Source organism: Bombus impatiens, unplaced genomic scaffold (genome assembly GCF_000188095.3).
Source record: "Bombus impatiens unplaced genomic scaffold, BIMP_2.2 scf_0113, whole genome shotgun sequence".
Lineage (NCBI taxonomy): Eukaryota > Metazoa > Arthropoda > Insecta > Hymenoptera > Apidae > Bombus > Bombus impatiens.
The window spans coordinates 529,901-547,069 of NT_176532.1; the positions used below are offsets into that span (position 1 = coordinate 529,901).

Sequence of the window (17,169 nt, forward strand, 5' to 3'; positions counted from 1 at the left end):
TCTCTCTCTCTCTCTCTCTCTTTATGGTCCGTATATGAGAAACCGGAAGCGTAACCCGCCTCCGAGAATCTATTTACTTTGCGCGTCATTAAACTTCCACGTTACGAAAAGTTGGATTGCGTGAATGATCGATAGCTTCTTCAGGTGCCAGCATGAAATGTAACAAAGTTCTGTACGTGCATTAGGCCTTCGAATGACAGCACTGATTAATGCGGTGACACTTTAGACTCGCGTGTACGATTACATACCCCCTTGCAACCCTGTACTTAGAACGCGTCGTTGATTTTACAACCCCGTATTTTGTTTAATGATTAATAGCGATGGGATTGAGTTCAGTTTGTAAATTTTTGTTCCTTAATATTGCAAGTATTTGCAGTACTAAGTAGTAAGTTTTGTAGTGTTGCAGTATTTATGCGATCTTCTACTTGTACGAAGATAGTTGAAAAATGGAATTTAGATAGAAAATTTTTGCTCGCCAAATATTTAAGCGATTACGATGCTTCGGACATATTATATCCACCTTCGAATTTCCCGTAAATGCATAAAAGTTTTACTTGAGCCTATCGCAATGCTTACAATACCATCGTCAGAGTATTTATTTATCGAGACGAAACGAAGGATTCTGGCGGTAGGAACATTTCCATAATCGATCCAAGAAAATGCGGGGTGCCTAACCGACCTTGAACAAACATCTATTCATTTCCTTCGATCCGAATGTTCTTACCCTCGCGAACTAACGAGACTTCCAGGGGTGACTACGGGTCAAGCATAGGGCGGCATTAACCCCGAGTAAGCCGCAAAAAAAGAAACTTTCCTTGTACCAGCTGAGTGGCAACCGTTTCTATGAACGTTCCGCACCCTGTTCGCTACATATCGATTCGTCTCTCGGACAAAATTGAATTACGCTCCTACGCTTACGGAAAAGAAAACGAGGCGAGAGAAAGCGTAGAAAGAAGAAAAGGTAAGAGCGGAACGAGTTTCTGAAGGGGAAAGAGAAATATAGAGATAGAATATCGAGAGAAATGAAGCAGCTGAAACGGGAAAAGAAACAAAATGGGAAGCGTGGCTTACTCACGGAATTTGCCGCGTTAACAGCCAGATCCTGTAATACCGTCGACACCGGGATTCCAATTAGCCTCTTTATCGATTTCCTAACCGAGATCTAACCTTCTGATTTCCTCTTCTTTCGACGAAGAAAAGAATTTGCCAAGGAAACATATTATCCGTTGATAAAGTTTGCTCTTTTTAGCTCATTTGCATCGCGAGCTGATGTGAAAAATCTTACTCGTTGATTTTTGAAGATTAGTTCGTCCAAGTGCATGACACTTGCCAAAGTATCAACATCGTCACTGTCAGAAATTACTATTATATTAGGTCGTCCGGAAAGTGTCTTTCTTTTACAGACACCTCTTTTACAAAGATGCTTTTTTATACAAACTTGAAACCTAATCTCTGAACTCTTGAAAACTAATCTCTGTAATCTTTATTTTGATAGAACAAAATGGATCATACGTAATTCGATAAAATAATACAAAAGGGAAAATGTTGTGCATCCATTGTTTCCTTATAAAATGAAAGAAACTTTTCGGACGACCTAATATTTTTAATGATCGAGCCGTGAAAAATACGGGCGTCGAGCAATTGCATCTGCGTATTTTCAAATCTCTCAAAGAATTTTCAAATCGTGATGTTACAAACCATTGGAAGAAAAGTAGCGGAACGTCGTTCTTCGCGTACGTTTTGACGTCTATGGCATCCTTATTTATTACGACGACGACTTCCCGTCGGCCAAGGAAAGTTTACTCTGACATTCTGCGCATTCCATCGGTAACCAGCCATGCCACGAAGGAAATTCCTTTCACGTAGTCAAAGGGCGGGAACGCGGCGTCTACACAGGCTGGTTTAAGGCTTTACGTGCACGCCAGATTCGAGGACAGCGATACCCTGGTTATTGTGGGAGATACCTCGATAACAGGGCAGAGGCAATGCCACCAGATCTGCGTCGCTTGCATTCTACTGGTGCCGGCCTAATGACCGGGAACGCCGGAACGGTACATAAAACACGAATTAGCGAACGGTGGTAATGGATCGAGCGAGCTTCCAAACGACGATATATCTTCGTACTTGCAACCAGTCCCTGGAAGATAATTATGTACCGATGTAACTGATCTGTACTGTACAAGATACGAATACCTATGGAAGATCCCGTGAAATTTCGTTAGATTCAGCTTGACATTAATTTATATATAGTGGCTCGTGTTGAAATTTTCTTTAGCTCTGTGATCAGGCTTGTTTTAAGCTTTACCAATATAATTATGACGATCGAGTCTCATAACAGCGATAATGAAATTTCAAGATATTTCATATAATACACACGATATATAATACATAAAAGATTTTTGTATTAAGTGACCCACCGTAGATGGTAGGATTCTTTTAATGTGATCGAACGTCACGATGAACATAAACGACGAATGGATAGATAGCTTTTGTAGATAAAATTGGTTATTCTGATGATCCTGGAGACATTGTTAGATCAACGAAACGAACAGGTGTTATTCGTTGATAAAATCGTTGCAAGACACTTTAGAAAATAAGAATTCCTGGCGTGATCGATTGAAAGATTCTAACATCTAGATAACTAACAAAGATAACTAACTATCAAAGATAACTAACATCTCCGTGTTAACTAACATAACTAGTCGATTAACCGAATTTCCAGCCAGGCGTTGATTGCGATACGATCACAGTTATCCTCTAATTACTCGAAGCTTGTCGGTAGTTCGACGTTCGACGCTAGTATCACGACGCGAACCTTAATCTGGGATCCGCTGTCAGACACCAATCGCTCGATGCGATTGTCGCGTCATTTCATAAGCTCTCCACTACACTCTCTGCTGGCCTATCGCTCGCTCCACGAGCTTCACCCGTCAGTACGCGAATACGTACGTTTGTACATTGTGTAAAACAACATTCCCCTCCATTGTTCCCTGGCCGAACCAAGCCGATCCTCTTCGCAATCTGCCAGTTTTCCGCGCTGTTTGCGAATTTCAGATTTTCGAAATATCTCTGCTCGCACAAATATTCCGCTTCAACCGACAAATCGTCAGCGATCGATTTGCCGGATTTTGTCGACTTCCGTGCATCGATCAAGGGCTTCGTGGATAGTCTGTCGTTCGTATTTCGTGCGAGTAATCGTACGTTCATTTTCATTCAGTCGCATTAATCAAACATAGTTTGCAGTTTACCCGCGCGTATTCTCGCGATTAGCTGCCGTTGGACGAGTTTACTCGTATTCATATAAGATTACCCGCGTTAATTTTCATTTCGCCGCACTGGTATCGCGTTAATTCGTCAGATTCACTCTGCGACTGATTCGTTGGTTTTCGTTTAATTAATTCGTAATAACTTCTGATTAACCTATGTTTATTCATTCGCGTTTAATTTCTGCTGTGTACACGCGTACCTGTAATATGTATAATATATGCAGGATGTTAGGAAAAATATACCGAAGACTTTGCGAGCCTATAGTTTTTGCCAAGAGGAATACAATGTAGGATCTAAGATCAACTCATTTCATTTCGTTAAAAACACAGAAGTGGTCCTACCAAAAAAATTTTTTTTGAATACGAAGGGCATTTTCATCCTGTCTGCCCACCAGAGATTCGATCGAAATATCGTTTTACGTTATAGCAAAATGAAATTTTAATACAACATCGGTAGAATCGACTCCAAGAGCGATACTTGTTAAAAGTTTTGTACTACTCTTTTTAGAAACACTTCAAGATCTTTAATTTTTACAATACCTTGTATATCTTCGTATGCGTACCATTATCTTAATTCCGGGCCGATTTCGATACGCTGGATCCGCGGACGTAATTTATCTTCTCCGTTGTCTATTTTCTATCACGAATCCGAAAGCTCCGACAAGAATATTTCTCACTTGATTTACCGCCCCCTGGACGTTCTGTTCCGCACGCGATCCGACACGGTACTGCGTAAATTTCGCTTTATCTGTATGCGCGTTTCTGATTTTCAAAAGCGAGGAACACCACGCGGTGATCTCCCAGGAGTTCTTCCAGTTCCGCCGGCAAAACGTGAATTTACGAAGCTTGTTCCTCGTTGTTTCATTTGCTCACGAAAATTCTCACTCTTCTCTTCTATGTTTACATCCACGTTCTGTACAGAGTGTCCAGTAACTGCTGGTACAACCGAGGGAAGAGTGACTCCGCGTGAAAAAAAAAAATAGATGAAAAATAAAGTTTTTGCGTATGAAGCTTCGATTTTGAGAAAAACCATTTTCAAAATCAGGCTGATATATATCTACTAACAGTAAATTTCGATTTGACACGTTTTTGCTCATGACATTTTATCGAATTAACTGTTGTACCATCTACCAGTTAGTTACCAGGCACCGTGTACATGCTCTGCTCGTGTATCTTCTGTTTCAACGTTTCAAACATCTCCAATCTCGCTAACATAAAAAAAGAAGAAAAAAGAAGACGAAAACGTCGTAATTTCTAGTAAAAGCCATCGAATATATCACCGGGAGGTTCGTTCATCCTGAAATGCATCTACCTAAAGGTTGTTAACAGAATCCTGGGGATCCATCAGAAAATTTGGTTGGTTTTTCGACGAATACCATGTCCCGAGTTTTCGTTCGAGCGTAACCAGATGAGGTTACCTGTCTCGTCCATCTGATATTCGCGTGGAATTCTCGAAAGTGTAAAGACGAGAGCGGAGATGTGTCTCTGTCGTTTTAACGAGAAACGCTCGAGTGGTTGCGAAGGCATTCAAAACGGCTGACCGCTGTAACAACGTTCGAGGTTATTTCAGGATGGTGACCGGCAAGAACGTGTGCTCCCAGCTCGAATTCTCTTCAAAGAATTGGACCGTTGCTGCTTCGAAAATCCCCGGCTCTCTGCCACTGTTTCTCTTTCCATGGTTATAGCAGGACAGAACGTGCGCTGTTTAAACGCGAGACTCGTAGTATTGGCGTTCCAGTTCGACGTTCCCAGCGAATTCGTCAAATCCTCGTTTTTTCACCATCGCTTCGTTCTGTTTCCTTTCTCTCGGTTGTCCATGGCTTTTGCTACGTCATGGAAATTTTTCCTTGGAAATTCACAGAAATAATGGTATTTATTTAACCCCGTTGCACCTGCGGTATTGCTTCGGCTTCGCGAAATACGGTGTTTCCTTTAGTATCGTAATATGTATGAAGCAAGGTTCTTGTCAAAATCGAGACGTTAGTCTGTGTGGGAACGTGGTCCAAGAATACAAATCTAAATTAACAAGTTTGCAGTTCTGTGACCTTAGTGGATGGTCAGTGAAACCACACGTATGCTGGGCCACCTGTGGGTCGCATGTTCTATAGTTGAGCTAATCTGCCAGAAGACATTTATCTATCAATTCTTATACGAATAATAGAATTATTCGATTAAACGTAATAATTGATTCAAACATATCAATACCTCTTAAAGATACTTCTTATAAATCTGAAGAACATATCTTGGGAAATTAAAGCTATATAATCAAAATATCAAAGTATTAATTGTACAGTTAATTATTTATCGTGTTTGAAACCCTACAGAAATATTTCTAATTAATTGTTCATTTAATAGCGATCAAATAATTAAATGGTTATTCGTGCATTTTACGCAATTCTTATTCATATTTACATAAATAATACAAATATTTTTGTACAAACATAGTTGGATATACGTAACTATACAGTTAGGGTGTATGAAGACGTAATATGTCTACATCTTGTACCGGGAACAACTTGAAGTTCAACCATTTTACTTCTCAAACTTCACAACTCAATTAACCGTTACAGTTTCATCCGAACGTTATAATTTCACTTTCGCGTGAGAAATCCACGAAACGAGCAAGTTCGTCTCGCAACAGAGGTATCGATGATTAATCGGTCTTTACGGAGAAGAAATAAATGGTCGATGAACCGTTGCGATGATAAACAGCGAACATCGTTAACGCGAACGATCGCGTGGATTCCTCCGATGGTGGAGAGTCATCGAGCCCGATGAACGTCGATTATTCAAGTCGAGCTTGTAAACGATGCTGTCTTTCCATTAGGTTGACATCTAGCGCAGCGAATGTTACATCACCGGCAGCGACCTTCTGTCACCATGGTCGAAATAACAAGGTTAATTAGTCCACGGGGAAGTTCTACTCGAAATCCTTCTATTAACGTCGTCACCTGCGAATCCTATTATCGTTGGGCGCCTGCTCCACCGGCATTCCGCAATTCGGCTGTCCCTCGTTTCTGTATCCCCCACGAATCGGCGACAATTAGTTCACTTACCGTCGAAATATTCAGCCGCTTCCGGTTCTGTCGGGTCGTCGAACTTGGCCGAGCGGTCACGTCGCGTCAACGGAGGCGCGTGTAAATTTGGTAACGAATTTAATTAGCGTTCCGCTTCGATGCGTTTTCACGCTGCCAACGAATCTCCTTCCAAATCGGCATTTTTCCATGTCGCGCAGAAATCACACGTTTAATTAATATCTTAACTAACATTTCGCTTTATTATTCTTGCATTGGTTGCTTGACGGTTTCGTTGCTTATTGTAACAGTAACAGACGACGCAATATCGAAGTATCGTACGCGTAGTTCGTGGTCACGGAACTAAATAGAATCTTTCAAAATTTTTAACACGATTTATCCTTCTAATAAAATTGTGAGTTCTGAACGAATTCCATATACTAGCAAGGTTTAGTGATTACCGGGCTCTTATACAGGGTGGTTGGTAACTGGTGGTACAAGCGGAAAGGGGGTGATTCTACGCGAAAAAAGAAGTCGGAAATATAGAATAAAAATTTATTTTTTAATTTTTTTTTTTAATTTTTCCATCGAGACAACGACCTACAGTGAGATCCATTATAACGTACCGCACGCGTACCGAGCGGAAATTCAAAGTCGATTTTCTCGAAAACAAAGCCTCAAACGAAAAATTTTTATTCTATATTTTCGACTTCTTTTTTCGCGTAGAATCACCCCCTTTCCGCTTGTACCACCAGTTACCAACCACCCTGTATACTTAACAACAATAATTTGTATATCTCGCCTCGCAAGAGCTTGTACTTTATATTTTCATTATTTTACCAAACGTCTTCAATATCTTTGTCTTTAAATCGTAAAATACTGCTCGATAATGAGCAAATGTTATGGACAGGCCTCACACATTTTCGGCAACGTAGATCGATATGTCTGTCTATGGCAGAACGATCTACCGTTTACGAGGGAATTCTGTGACGGATTTGCGTCTCTAACACAGTGTAGTAATTAATTGATCGTTACATATTACATGATCGTGCGCGTGTTTTAGAATAGTTTGTCATATAGCGTGGCAGTTGGACGAGTTTGATGGCCAGGCCTTATACTTAATAATCTCTCTTATCTTAGAAATTGAAACTGAGATTAGGCCCTTAACTAAACTTTAGTATGAATGCAATCTTTATGCGAGTCGTAACTACAAATTGCAAATGCAACTCGATGTTATATGGCAAGGCATTAGGTTGATCATAAAAGGAAAGGAACGAAGTGTTCGATTAAAGTCACGACAATGTCAATCTTCGTATCGACTATAGCCATTGTTTCAACGAACAGGTTGATAAGACCGAGATTCCTTAAGGTCCTCGAACCGGAAGATCGAGGTACAGAACACGTTCGATTGGCGGAGGGTCTGGTCTAACGTGCACACGCGATAACGAGGTTAATTAGCCCACGACGCCTGTCGGCGGTTCGTCCTGCTGCTGAATAATTTATCGACCTGTGGCAGGCACGTGTGTACACGTAAGTCTGTTGGCTTCGAAACCGGCTGACGTCGCTACCAATGCGATCGCGCGCACGCGCAAACCTTCGTCCTCTCTTTATATCCGTGGAAAATTGTTCCTCCTAATTAATTAGCTCCGGCCACCTTACGCGTTCTCCGATAAACTTGTTAACGTTGAACCGAAGAGTTGCCAGCTTTCGCTCCGTGTATTCGCGTGTTACCCCCTTCATTTTAGCGAAATTGTTCGACTTTGTCGAGAACTCCGATGAATTGTTCGGTCGGAGGTAAGCAGTAGCAATCCCGAGTGGTATATAATTTAAACGACGTTCGTCGAATCGTACGAAATTCTTCGCAGATGTTTCGAGGAATCGACGTTGTGTTAATTGTGTGAAATGCACGACTAGAGAGTAGCGAACAGCAGGGTTGGCAGAATATTTGCGCAGTTCTCCGCCATTTACCGAAACTTGGAAATTCTCAGTATTCATATCGACGAGGGTAAGATGAATCGAATCCCATCGAACCTCGGATAAAGACTTCTCGAAGTCTGGTCGATGGAGGAAGATCTCGTTGCAAAGAGGCAAACGTCGCTGTTCGAAACTTTTGACCAACCGAGACACGTCGGGCGCAGAGAATTTGCTCTTACTCAGCCATTTGCTTCTTCTTGCTGGCTCCATTTAAATGGGAACAACGACGGAATTTTTGACTTTGAAACTCAGTCGGCCTGTCCTCGTCGTAATCCACGTTGATGTTTAATTTCCAAGTGACACCAGAAATGGATTTTCCTCGTTCGTATCAATTATTTCGGCGAGGCCCGCGTTACACGGCTATCGATTTCCCGTCGACCCTCTCTTGTACCGAAACGAACGAGATTTAACGGTGCTAAGGCTGAAAATTAAATTACCCTGGTACTAAAATATCTCTGTGAAGCTTCTACGAGTCGGCTAGAAGCTCGCGTCACCGACCTACCTGAATTACGCTTGTCTCGTTGCGCTGGGATAAACACCACTTTTCGCGAGCTTTATCTCCGCGAGTGCGACGAGGGCCACTCTCGCGCACCTACGCTAACTTATACTCGTTCTCCATAGATATGAGCGAAATACGCGAAAATTTGTTTATTAAAGCTGAATTTCGTGTTAAGATTCTGCCTAAATTCTTTGTAGTTTTCAATTCAATCGATTAGTGTCAGAAGTTGTCAGAAGTTGTTGATCAGAGTGTAGCTCTGTATTTGTGGATTTTATATGTTAATAAAATTCCTGCAAAAACTTTTACAACAGTGTATTTTATACGGTAGATGCCGAGTTCTTTCAGAAATTATTTATCTCAACGATATAGTGAAATTACACTTTGGATGGAAATTTTTAGCAACCAATATATGTAATTGTACATACGATATACATACATACATATGTAATATCAAATAAAAGGGGGTATACGCTTAGTCTATCGTATATTCCAGTTCCAGTTTTCTCGGGATGGTATAAGTTGTAAATTTAAGGTATAAACTAAGAATCGTAAGAGCGCTGGGAAAGAGAGAAAGAGAGAGAGTGTGTAAGAGTGTATGCCTTGGTGACGTCAAAGCTAAATGAGTAAAGGGAGTGGTAGAAGGGTGCGAGGGTTGAGGGTCAGCATTTTTTTGACCTGGGAAGACAGAAGTTGTGAGCCGAGTGTTAGAATAGAACGTACGAAGATATTGTAGTCAGTTTTTGCATTGGGTATTGCTTGTTAAAATAAAATTAAATTTCACTTCAAACAGAACATCCTTTCTTGTCCTTACTCTAGACTATTTAGATACTACACATATATACATACGACTGGAATCTTTTTGTAAAGTTCCGAATAGCTCGTGAATATTGCAAGGAAGAAAATCACTCGGTACTCGGAAAGAGTGATAAGGTAGAACCGATGTTATGTTTAATATCGTTGATAAGAATGAATTGCAATGATGGCATAGGAATTCAAAACCAAAATTGATATCGCCTGTGGAAGATTAACGAAGTGTTGCACAAGCCCCGTTCCTTTGAATGCAAAGTAGATAAAAGCATCGCGACACATCGGTGAAGATGCTAAAACGGACCATAGTGTGCACATCCGAAGAGCGCGATGAAAATCCATTTGCCAAATTACTCGAAACCACCAGTTTGTGAACTTAAATTCCTTAAATGCTTCCGAATCTCATTCTTTACAGTACTTGCGATATTCGTGCGAATTCTGTACTCCGAATATCTTTTAATGCACTCTATGTATTTTTACATTTTATAATTTGATGCATTTTTCCATCTTTAATCGTAACATTACATTTCATCTTATCGATTTACCTTATAAAGTGTGCTCGAACGAACGCAGAGAAATCTGAGATCCACTTACGAGTAATCGAATTCTACGAAAAGTAAAACTTTGATATCCTGATTCGACAGTTAGACGTGCAATTGTAAAGTGCTGTATTCCATCTATCCTACGTAAAAGATAAGAGTTTGCGCAAAGAAAGTTAAACGATTTTGGTGTATATGAAACATCTCGTTGTTCAAACGTCTCATCTCCAGTAATAACACGCGAAGGGAAAATGTAAGCTGCTGTTTGGCAAACAAAGGAATCTAACTCTGTAAACAGGTTGAAGATACGCAATGGTATAATGCTATGACATTTTTCTGGTTACCTGGTTTGTACGAGAAATCTGTCTGGCTTGGTACGTTCAAGCAATGCTGAAAATGAAAAAGGAAGAATCGTCGTAGCACGCGGATCTCGTCCAGCTTGTGGCTGGGAATACAGAGGGACGAATAAAACGAGAAAACGACCAAACCACCGGGGTTATTGTCTATTGTCTTGGTAGAATTCTGCGGGAGATTTTTGCCAGGCATTTCGTATTTTGACTCGTCGGTCGTCCCTGTTTACGTGACCATGGCAGAGAAGATCATTCTAATTGACCAGTCGAGAGTCGAGGCAGAATTTTACGTTTACCTGCTCGTTGCCCGTTATCCCGCGTCGTTTACCGAGATCAGTCAAATATTTTTGAACCCTTGGTTCTGCATGTTGTAGTATCGCAAAATGCAAATGAGGCTTGTAATTACTCTAATTAAAGAAGGAAAATGGTGTTTATCAGAATAACACGGGAATAATTGGATATTTTATGAGAAAATATCTATAATACGTTGTTCACAATATCTACATATAGCGTGGAACTACGTTCATCCGAACACAGGTTGAATTCTATTATTTCAAACGAAACAACTTTCTCGTACAAAATTGTAAGAAAATATTATTCGCTACGTAATAACAAAGTTCTCGTGGAGAAGAGCATTTGCAAGTACCGCCAGGCCTATCTTCGTATAACAAACGTAAACGTACATTGCATCTCGCTATCTGTTTCCCGGTTTGATTCTTCCTAGCGAGACAATGAACATCGATCGAAATACGTTATCGGTTAATTGTTCGTCTCGCAGATGCGGGAATGCTGACTCGTTGCAGGCGACGTTCTCGTTTTCGAGTCGACTCGATTGCCGTCGTTCCGCATAACGCGAGGCTGAATCGTAGCACGATCGAAGGTAGAAACGTTGTCGGCGACACGATTATATCATCGTAGACCATCAACCGGGCGCGGATCGAATAATAATCCGGAAATTCACTGCCGCGTTCGTGTGGCAGGTCCGTGCGATTCCGTCTCGATATTCGTCTCGTTATTGCTGTATATCTCTGTCGGATCGTGCTACGAGGCGTCCTCGTGATCCGTAGAAATGGAACGACGCGCAATGATCCATCGAAGAATACCATACGGATAGCTTTATTCAACGATTTTCTATCTATTCTTGCAGAGGGAAATCTCGACACGGAGAAAAGGTGGCAGCTGCTCTGTCCGAGGCGAGGATCGTGTTTGTACTGGCGTCCACGAAACGTGAGTGTTACACGTTTTCTTTTTAAACGATTGGTTACAGTCGTCGTATCGGTTATTCGTAGTCTGCGGACGTTTATGCAAATTTATATTCTTCCGCGTATGATTGAACAAATGGTGTCTACATATATACATAGTTGTTTTACTTATTACGTGTTTTAACGAACGCTATAGTTTGAATATTTTATATATCTGCATATTGTGTACACGCGCTGTGCATTCTTGGACCTTCAAATTATCCAAAAATGTATAAAAATCCGCGGTCTATTTGTTAGCGACTCGCACGAGTTGTTCGTCGTTTGGCATAGATCTCCAGGTGTTTTTATAAGATACGTATCTTTATTGCTGAAGAAAGCTTTAGTTGTGACGTTTCCGCGAACAGGACTTAAACGTGCCGTATATTTCTACTTTTCCGTGTGACTTTAGTTTCAAGCGACTCTCGTAGGAGAGAGTAGCAGTTCGTAGAATTCAGGATTTTTATTTTAGCCAAAATGAGACAAGATAGAGAGAGAGGGAGGAGGGTGGGTCGTTGAAGCAAATACGTGTTTTCGGTGTGTATTCGTTAAAATTGGATATGTACATGTGATATTACACGAGCACCGCGAATCAACATTTCCTCGCGAAGGATGACATGGAAAACAAAATGAAAAAGGGATAGAGGAATCAAGAGAGAAAAAGGAAACAAATTGAAGTTTTTTTTTTTGCCTGGTCGAGAGGTAGAAAGGGGTAGTTTTTAACGCGTTCCGCAAACTGCCACGAAAAGTGACGTACGTGTATACGTGCGTGTACAGTGCAGTTCGTTGATGAGCAACAAAAAAAATCTTAAACATTGTTACACCGGTATGTTGACCCCGTCGTTCTGGTCCAACCATTTTGTTTTTCGTGCAAAAACAGAAATATTGGGGATGGGGTATTCACTTATTTATCATGAAAGTAGAATAGAAGAAAAGCAAAAAATTCGGCGAAAAATTAGGCTGCCACGTACCTGTGACATGTCCCATTCGATTGTTTAAATTTCCTAAACATTTCTTTTTCGCAAATATTTTTAAACGTAAATTATCTCTTTTGTGATTTTAATTTTTCCAGCTTCGCGTGTTACACGTAAATATATCTTTCCTGAGATCTCATAAAGCACGACGCTTTAATACAATGTTACAACTTAATATTAAATTAATTTACTTATCGTAGAACTAGAACCGATGAAAACGAGAAACAGAATAGAAAATTATCAACTTAGAATGATAAAAGAAAGTAGTCGATAGTATTTAAACTCTTTAATCCGGTCGTTAATTCGAGACCGCGATGGTATTGAAACGTTCCCTAAGCGGGGAGCAAGTTTCCTAAGCCGTTCTAAGCGATCCAATTGTGTTACTTTAATCGAACTGAAGAACTCGATTCCGAGTAGTACTTAGGTCGGTACAGTTGCTAGAAACGCATTACTTGGAAAGGGATCCTCTCCCGGCTGGCAAACACTCCTGGGGCTTGGTTGTTCGCAATAAACTGGCACTTTGGTCCGGCAACCGCCGTCACTCCGCTTCAGAAACTCGAACCGTATTTCTCTTCGTTCTGCTCCACGGATAAACCCGAATAAAAATATAAATTGGAATAAAGATATCGAATAAATCGCGAGAATTTTTCTCTAACAGAGATTTTTCATCGACACGGTCTTTTTATTATCGCCACTGACAGTTATTTTTCGATGGATTTTTATATTGGAATATTTTTAATCGATCTAAGAATCTACGTGATTTATTGCTTACAAAAAATAAGCTTCTTCGTTATGACGCACGAACAAAGACTTGCACTTAAAAATATCGAAATTACGAAAGACGCAGATTAACGCGGAATGAAGGAAACACAGGGAAAAGGCGAACAAACGAGAGGCAAAAGGAAAGTAGTGTGACAGCTGGCCTGAAACGAGTTGTAGGAACTCTGCAACAGAAAAGCGAGAGCTGAAGTACCTCTTTTGAGGTTGGCCTCGCTTCCCCATTGCCAAAGGGTTGCACGTACGAGGCTCGAAAGAGGTCGCACAGAGAGACGCGTCACAAGCTCGCAAACGGTGATTCGTCAAAGACAAATCATCACGAACCGTGCACGGGGTAGAAGCTAAGGAGAAGCGGCGAAATTCGGCCAGTCGTTTGATGTTCGCGGCATCTCGGCGCGTCTACAAAACTGGCGTGACTGATAAGCGAAGCTAACGCGAATTTTAACGCGTTGCCTGAAATTGAAGCGGCTGTCGATCACCGGAAAGCGTTTCGCGCCTCTCGTACGGGTGACGGCCAGCACATGGCTGGTCTGGGTTAGGTAATCGAGAGCCATTCGAGCGACAGCACTCGCCGATCGACGGGTTCCCTCGTGATTGACGATTTCGTTAAATCTCCGGCCCGATTGCTTGCTTACCTTTTGCATTTTTATTACGAGTCTGCTAGAACGTTTGAGCTTCGATTTCACGATAGTATAGAAAATACCGTTCGTGTAATACCACGACATAAAAGTAGTCGGATAAAAAATAACAATCTTTTTTCATTAGTCCTGAATAATAGCTGACCTATTTTAATCGACGTGTATTCGTACACTCGAGGACTAGAAAGATAACATAAATATGATTGGAATAATTAGTAACACCCGATGCATTCGTACGTCGATATATTTCTAGCGTAAAATAAAATTGTTTATAGCTTGAGAGAAACAAGCCAAAAACTATCAGTATTTTCGTACATCGATATTTTTCATCGTTTTGATATCTGCGATCGTCCGATTATTACGAGAAAAATTATTCCCATTCTCGTCGTTATCACGACGAAAGTATCTCGACATGGTAGATAGTGCGAACGGCGGAGAATAAAGTAAAAATAGCGAAATAAATCAGAGAAGAGCTCTTTGATTCATTTGACGGTTCTAACCGCGCGCTAACAGGGCTGATCGTTAAGGGAGCTGCCTTCGTCGTTTCATTAGCGTCGACCCGGTATACATCTTAATTAATGGCCGTGTTCGCATGTGCACGCACCACAGGCGTTAATTACGCGTTATCACGGTTAATTGCTTCTTAAACCTTTTCGAGTGGCGGCTCTCTTGCCAAAGAGCGAAGGAAGAGGAAGATAGAATAGAAAGAGCGTTTTATCGCTGAAAGCCTCCACTTCCGGTTTGAGTTCAAACGCCGTGAGATCGCGATTAAACCGTTTCTCGCGTACTCGCTTTCGAATGAAACGATCGTTGGACATTTTGACGCCTTTTGCACGCGAACGATTTCGCACGCGTAAATGAACGTACAAAGAGAAACTTTGTTCAGCGAATATCGTATAATCGATGAATCTCTGGCGAGCAAAATTATTTGTGTGCGTGTCTCTCTTTCTCTCTCTCTCGCTCTCTCTCCCCTCCCTCCCGATGGTAGCGAGTGTAACGCAATTTCGGGATACAATTGCCAGTTTCGAGCACCTGGATTAATGCCGAGTGTTTAACGGATATTGATCGTGTCGAGTCGTCGAGTGAATGGAGATATCGTTAAAGAGCTACCGTTCGTTGTTACAGTCTAGCGGAATTTATCGTGGAAAATTCAGTCGACCAGTCCGGATAGAGGATTCGTTACAGTTTCGAGTATCTACATCGTTTAATCGCTACTTACATCGATTTCCAGAATTAATTTGCGTTGTACTCGCGTTGCCTGGCTTTTACTTTCACTTCCAATTGTTCCGTAATAACTTCGATTCGTATGTAAGAAGTTGCAAATTGTTGGCTCAAAGAGTTCCTAACGATAGTTTGTATCTTTACAAAGGTATTATATCATTAAACAGCGCATTCAGTGTCGCCTGTTGTTTTGCTACTTACAAAGTAACTTGGTAATAATTTCTTGAAAGAAACTTGTCTCTGTTAACAAGCTGTTGCTCGAAGTAGATTCTTACAGACTTCTGCAACAATCAGTCGTTTTGTCGCGAATAAAAAGTGTTTCGTAAAAATGACAATATTCGTCCGACGTTCTTTCCGTTGGTCTAATTCGTTCCAGATTAATTATTCATACGTATTCGTCATTTCCATTCGTTTACGTTATATGGAATGCTTCGCTATTTTGCATAAAGAATTCTGACTCGTTGTTTTACGAGATTTTACTACGAAACTCATTACCTTTTACAGACCGCAGCGGAGAATGCCAAAGAAACTGGTAAATATGTATTAGCATACAGTGGGATATCCGCGTTGCGTGGATCGGCAGGAAATTTACATCACGCGGATCTTGCTCGTATGTCGTAATGATTCGCGAACGAAGTGCGACGCGGACACAGGTATCGGATTAAAAATGTATAAAGGCTCACACACGTGCTTCAGACACGCTAATGAAAATAGTACCGGCGCATTAACACGCTGACCAGAATCAAATATGTTCGTTAATGTCCGAAGCAGCGTGAATTAGTACCACTAATTACACGCTAACGAGACAGAAGTGAGAAAGGACTGCATGTGGCTGGACGTGAACGCGTATAATTACACAATTTATTTTGTTTGTGTAATTCTAACATGCTGGAGTATCGATTGTCGTTTGCTCGACGAATGATCCAATTTCTTTTTCACGTTATGCTGACGTATTTTTCCAGGAAATATTAGATATCACTTTATATCTCTATCGCTAGAATTGACGATATGTGAACGTAATCTCGTAGAATATTTAGAATAACTGACGATAGAGTGGCCGACAATGAGTTTCGAGTATTTAATCGGTATAAAATTGAATGCAATTTGACAAAAATGCGAAGAAATATGTCGTACAGATGTTTGCGTAATTTGTCTGAAGCGAGTGGAAGAGATTGTAAAATAGAGGAAAAGAGAACGTGCAAATGTAAATTGTACGAGTATTCAAGATGCATTTACGCGGTAAACATTGAATCGAATTGAGAGTGAAAGTTATTTTACGTTGTCGAGTTGTAGTATCGTACTGAACTGTATATTTAGGGATTATTTTATTCTACTCCTGCATTTTGGTAGTTACATCGTTAACGAATAAAAAATTCCCACAAAAGAAAAAAAAAGGAAAAAAGAAACGGATCAGATATCCTAAACTATTCGCTAGAAACTTTCCACCACTCTAACGCAAGATCCATTCGTGTCAAAGCAAATTACGACATCTCGACTTGGAATCCTCGGTCGGGTTCTCCTAGTGCACGCGTTACCTCAAACGCGGCGGTAGATCCAAGGATTCAACCTCAATTTCCTCGATCGTTTAACAGCGCTGCTTATCTAACTCGGTGCTGTTCCCTGTTATTGCGATCATTACGCGGACATGGAATTCAATATCCTTATCGGTTGGCGTCGCATCGTTGCATTCGGTTCTCTCGACGAAGCGACGTTATTTCGACTTGCAGAGGATACGACGTGGCTCGATGGTCAGACGTGGCGGAAGAGGGTGGCTCGAGAGACAGAGCGAGGGTGATGAAAATCAGGCGGTGAAATGGAAAGGGAGAAGCGTGCGCGTGGCCGTGAGCCTCGGCTTGGTTTAGGCGAAATTGC

The 17,169-nt window shown here is 41.1% G+C and overlaps 1 protein-coding gene across 2 annotated transcripts in view; it reads left to right on the forward strand.

Moving 5' to 3' along the window:
• LOC100745484 (protein-tyrosine sulfotransferase) overlaps positions 1–17,169 on the forward strand; it is a 184,398-nt gene that overhangs the window by 34,788 nt on the left and 132,441 nt on the right. For both annotated transcript variants that reach the window (XM_024364867.2, XM_012380859.3), the window contains exon 2: positions 11,597–11,676. The gene's annotated coding sequence lies outside the window, so the exon portion shown is untranslated. The remainder of the gene's footprint in view (positions 1–11,596; positions 11,677–17,169) is intronic.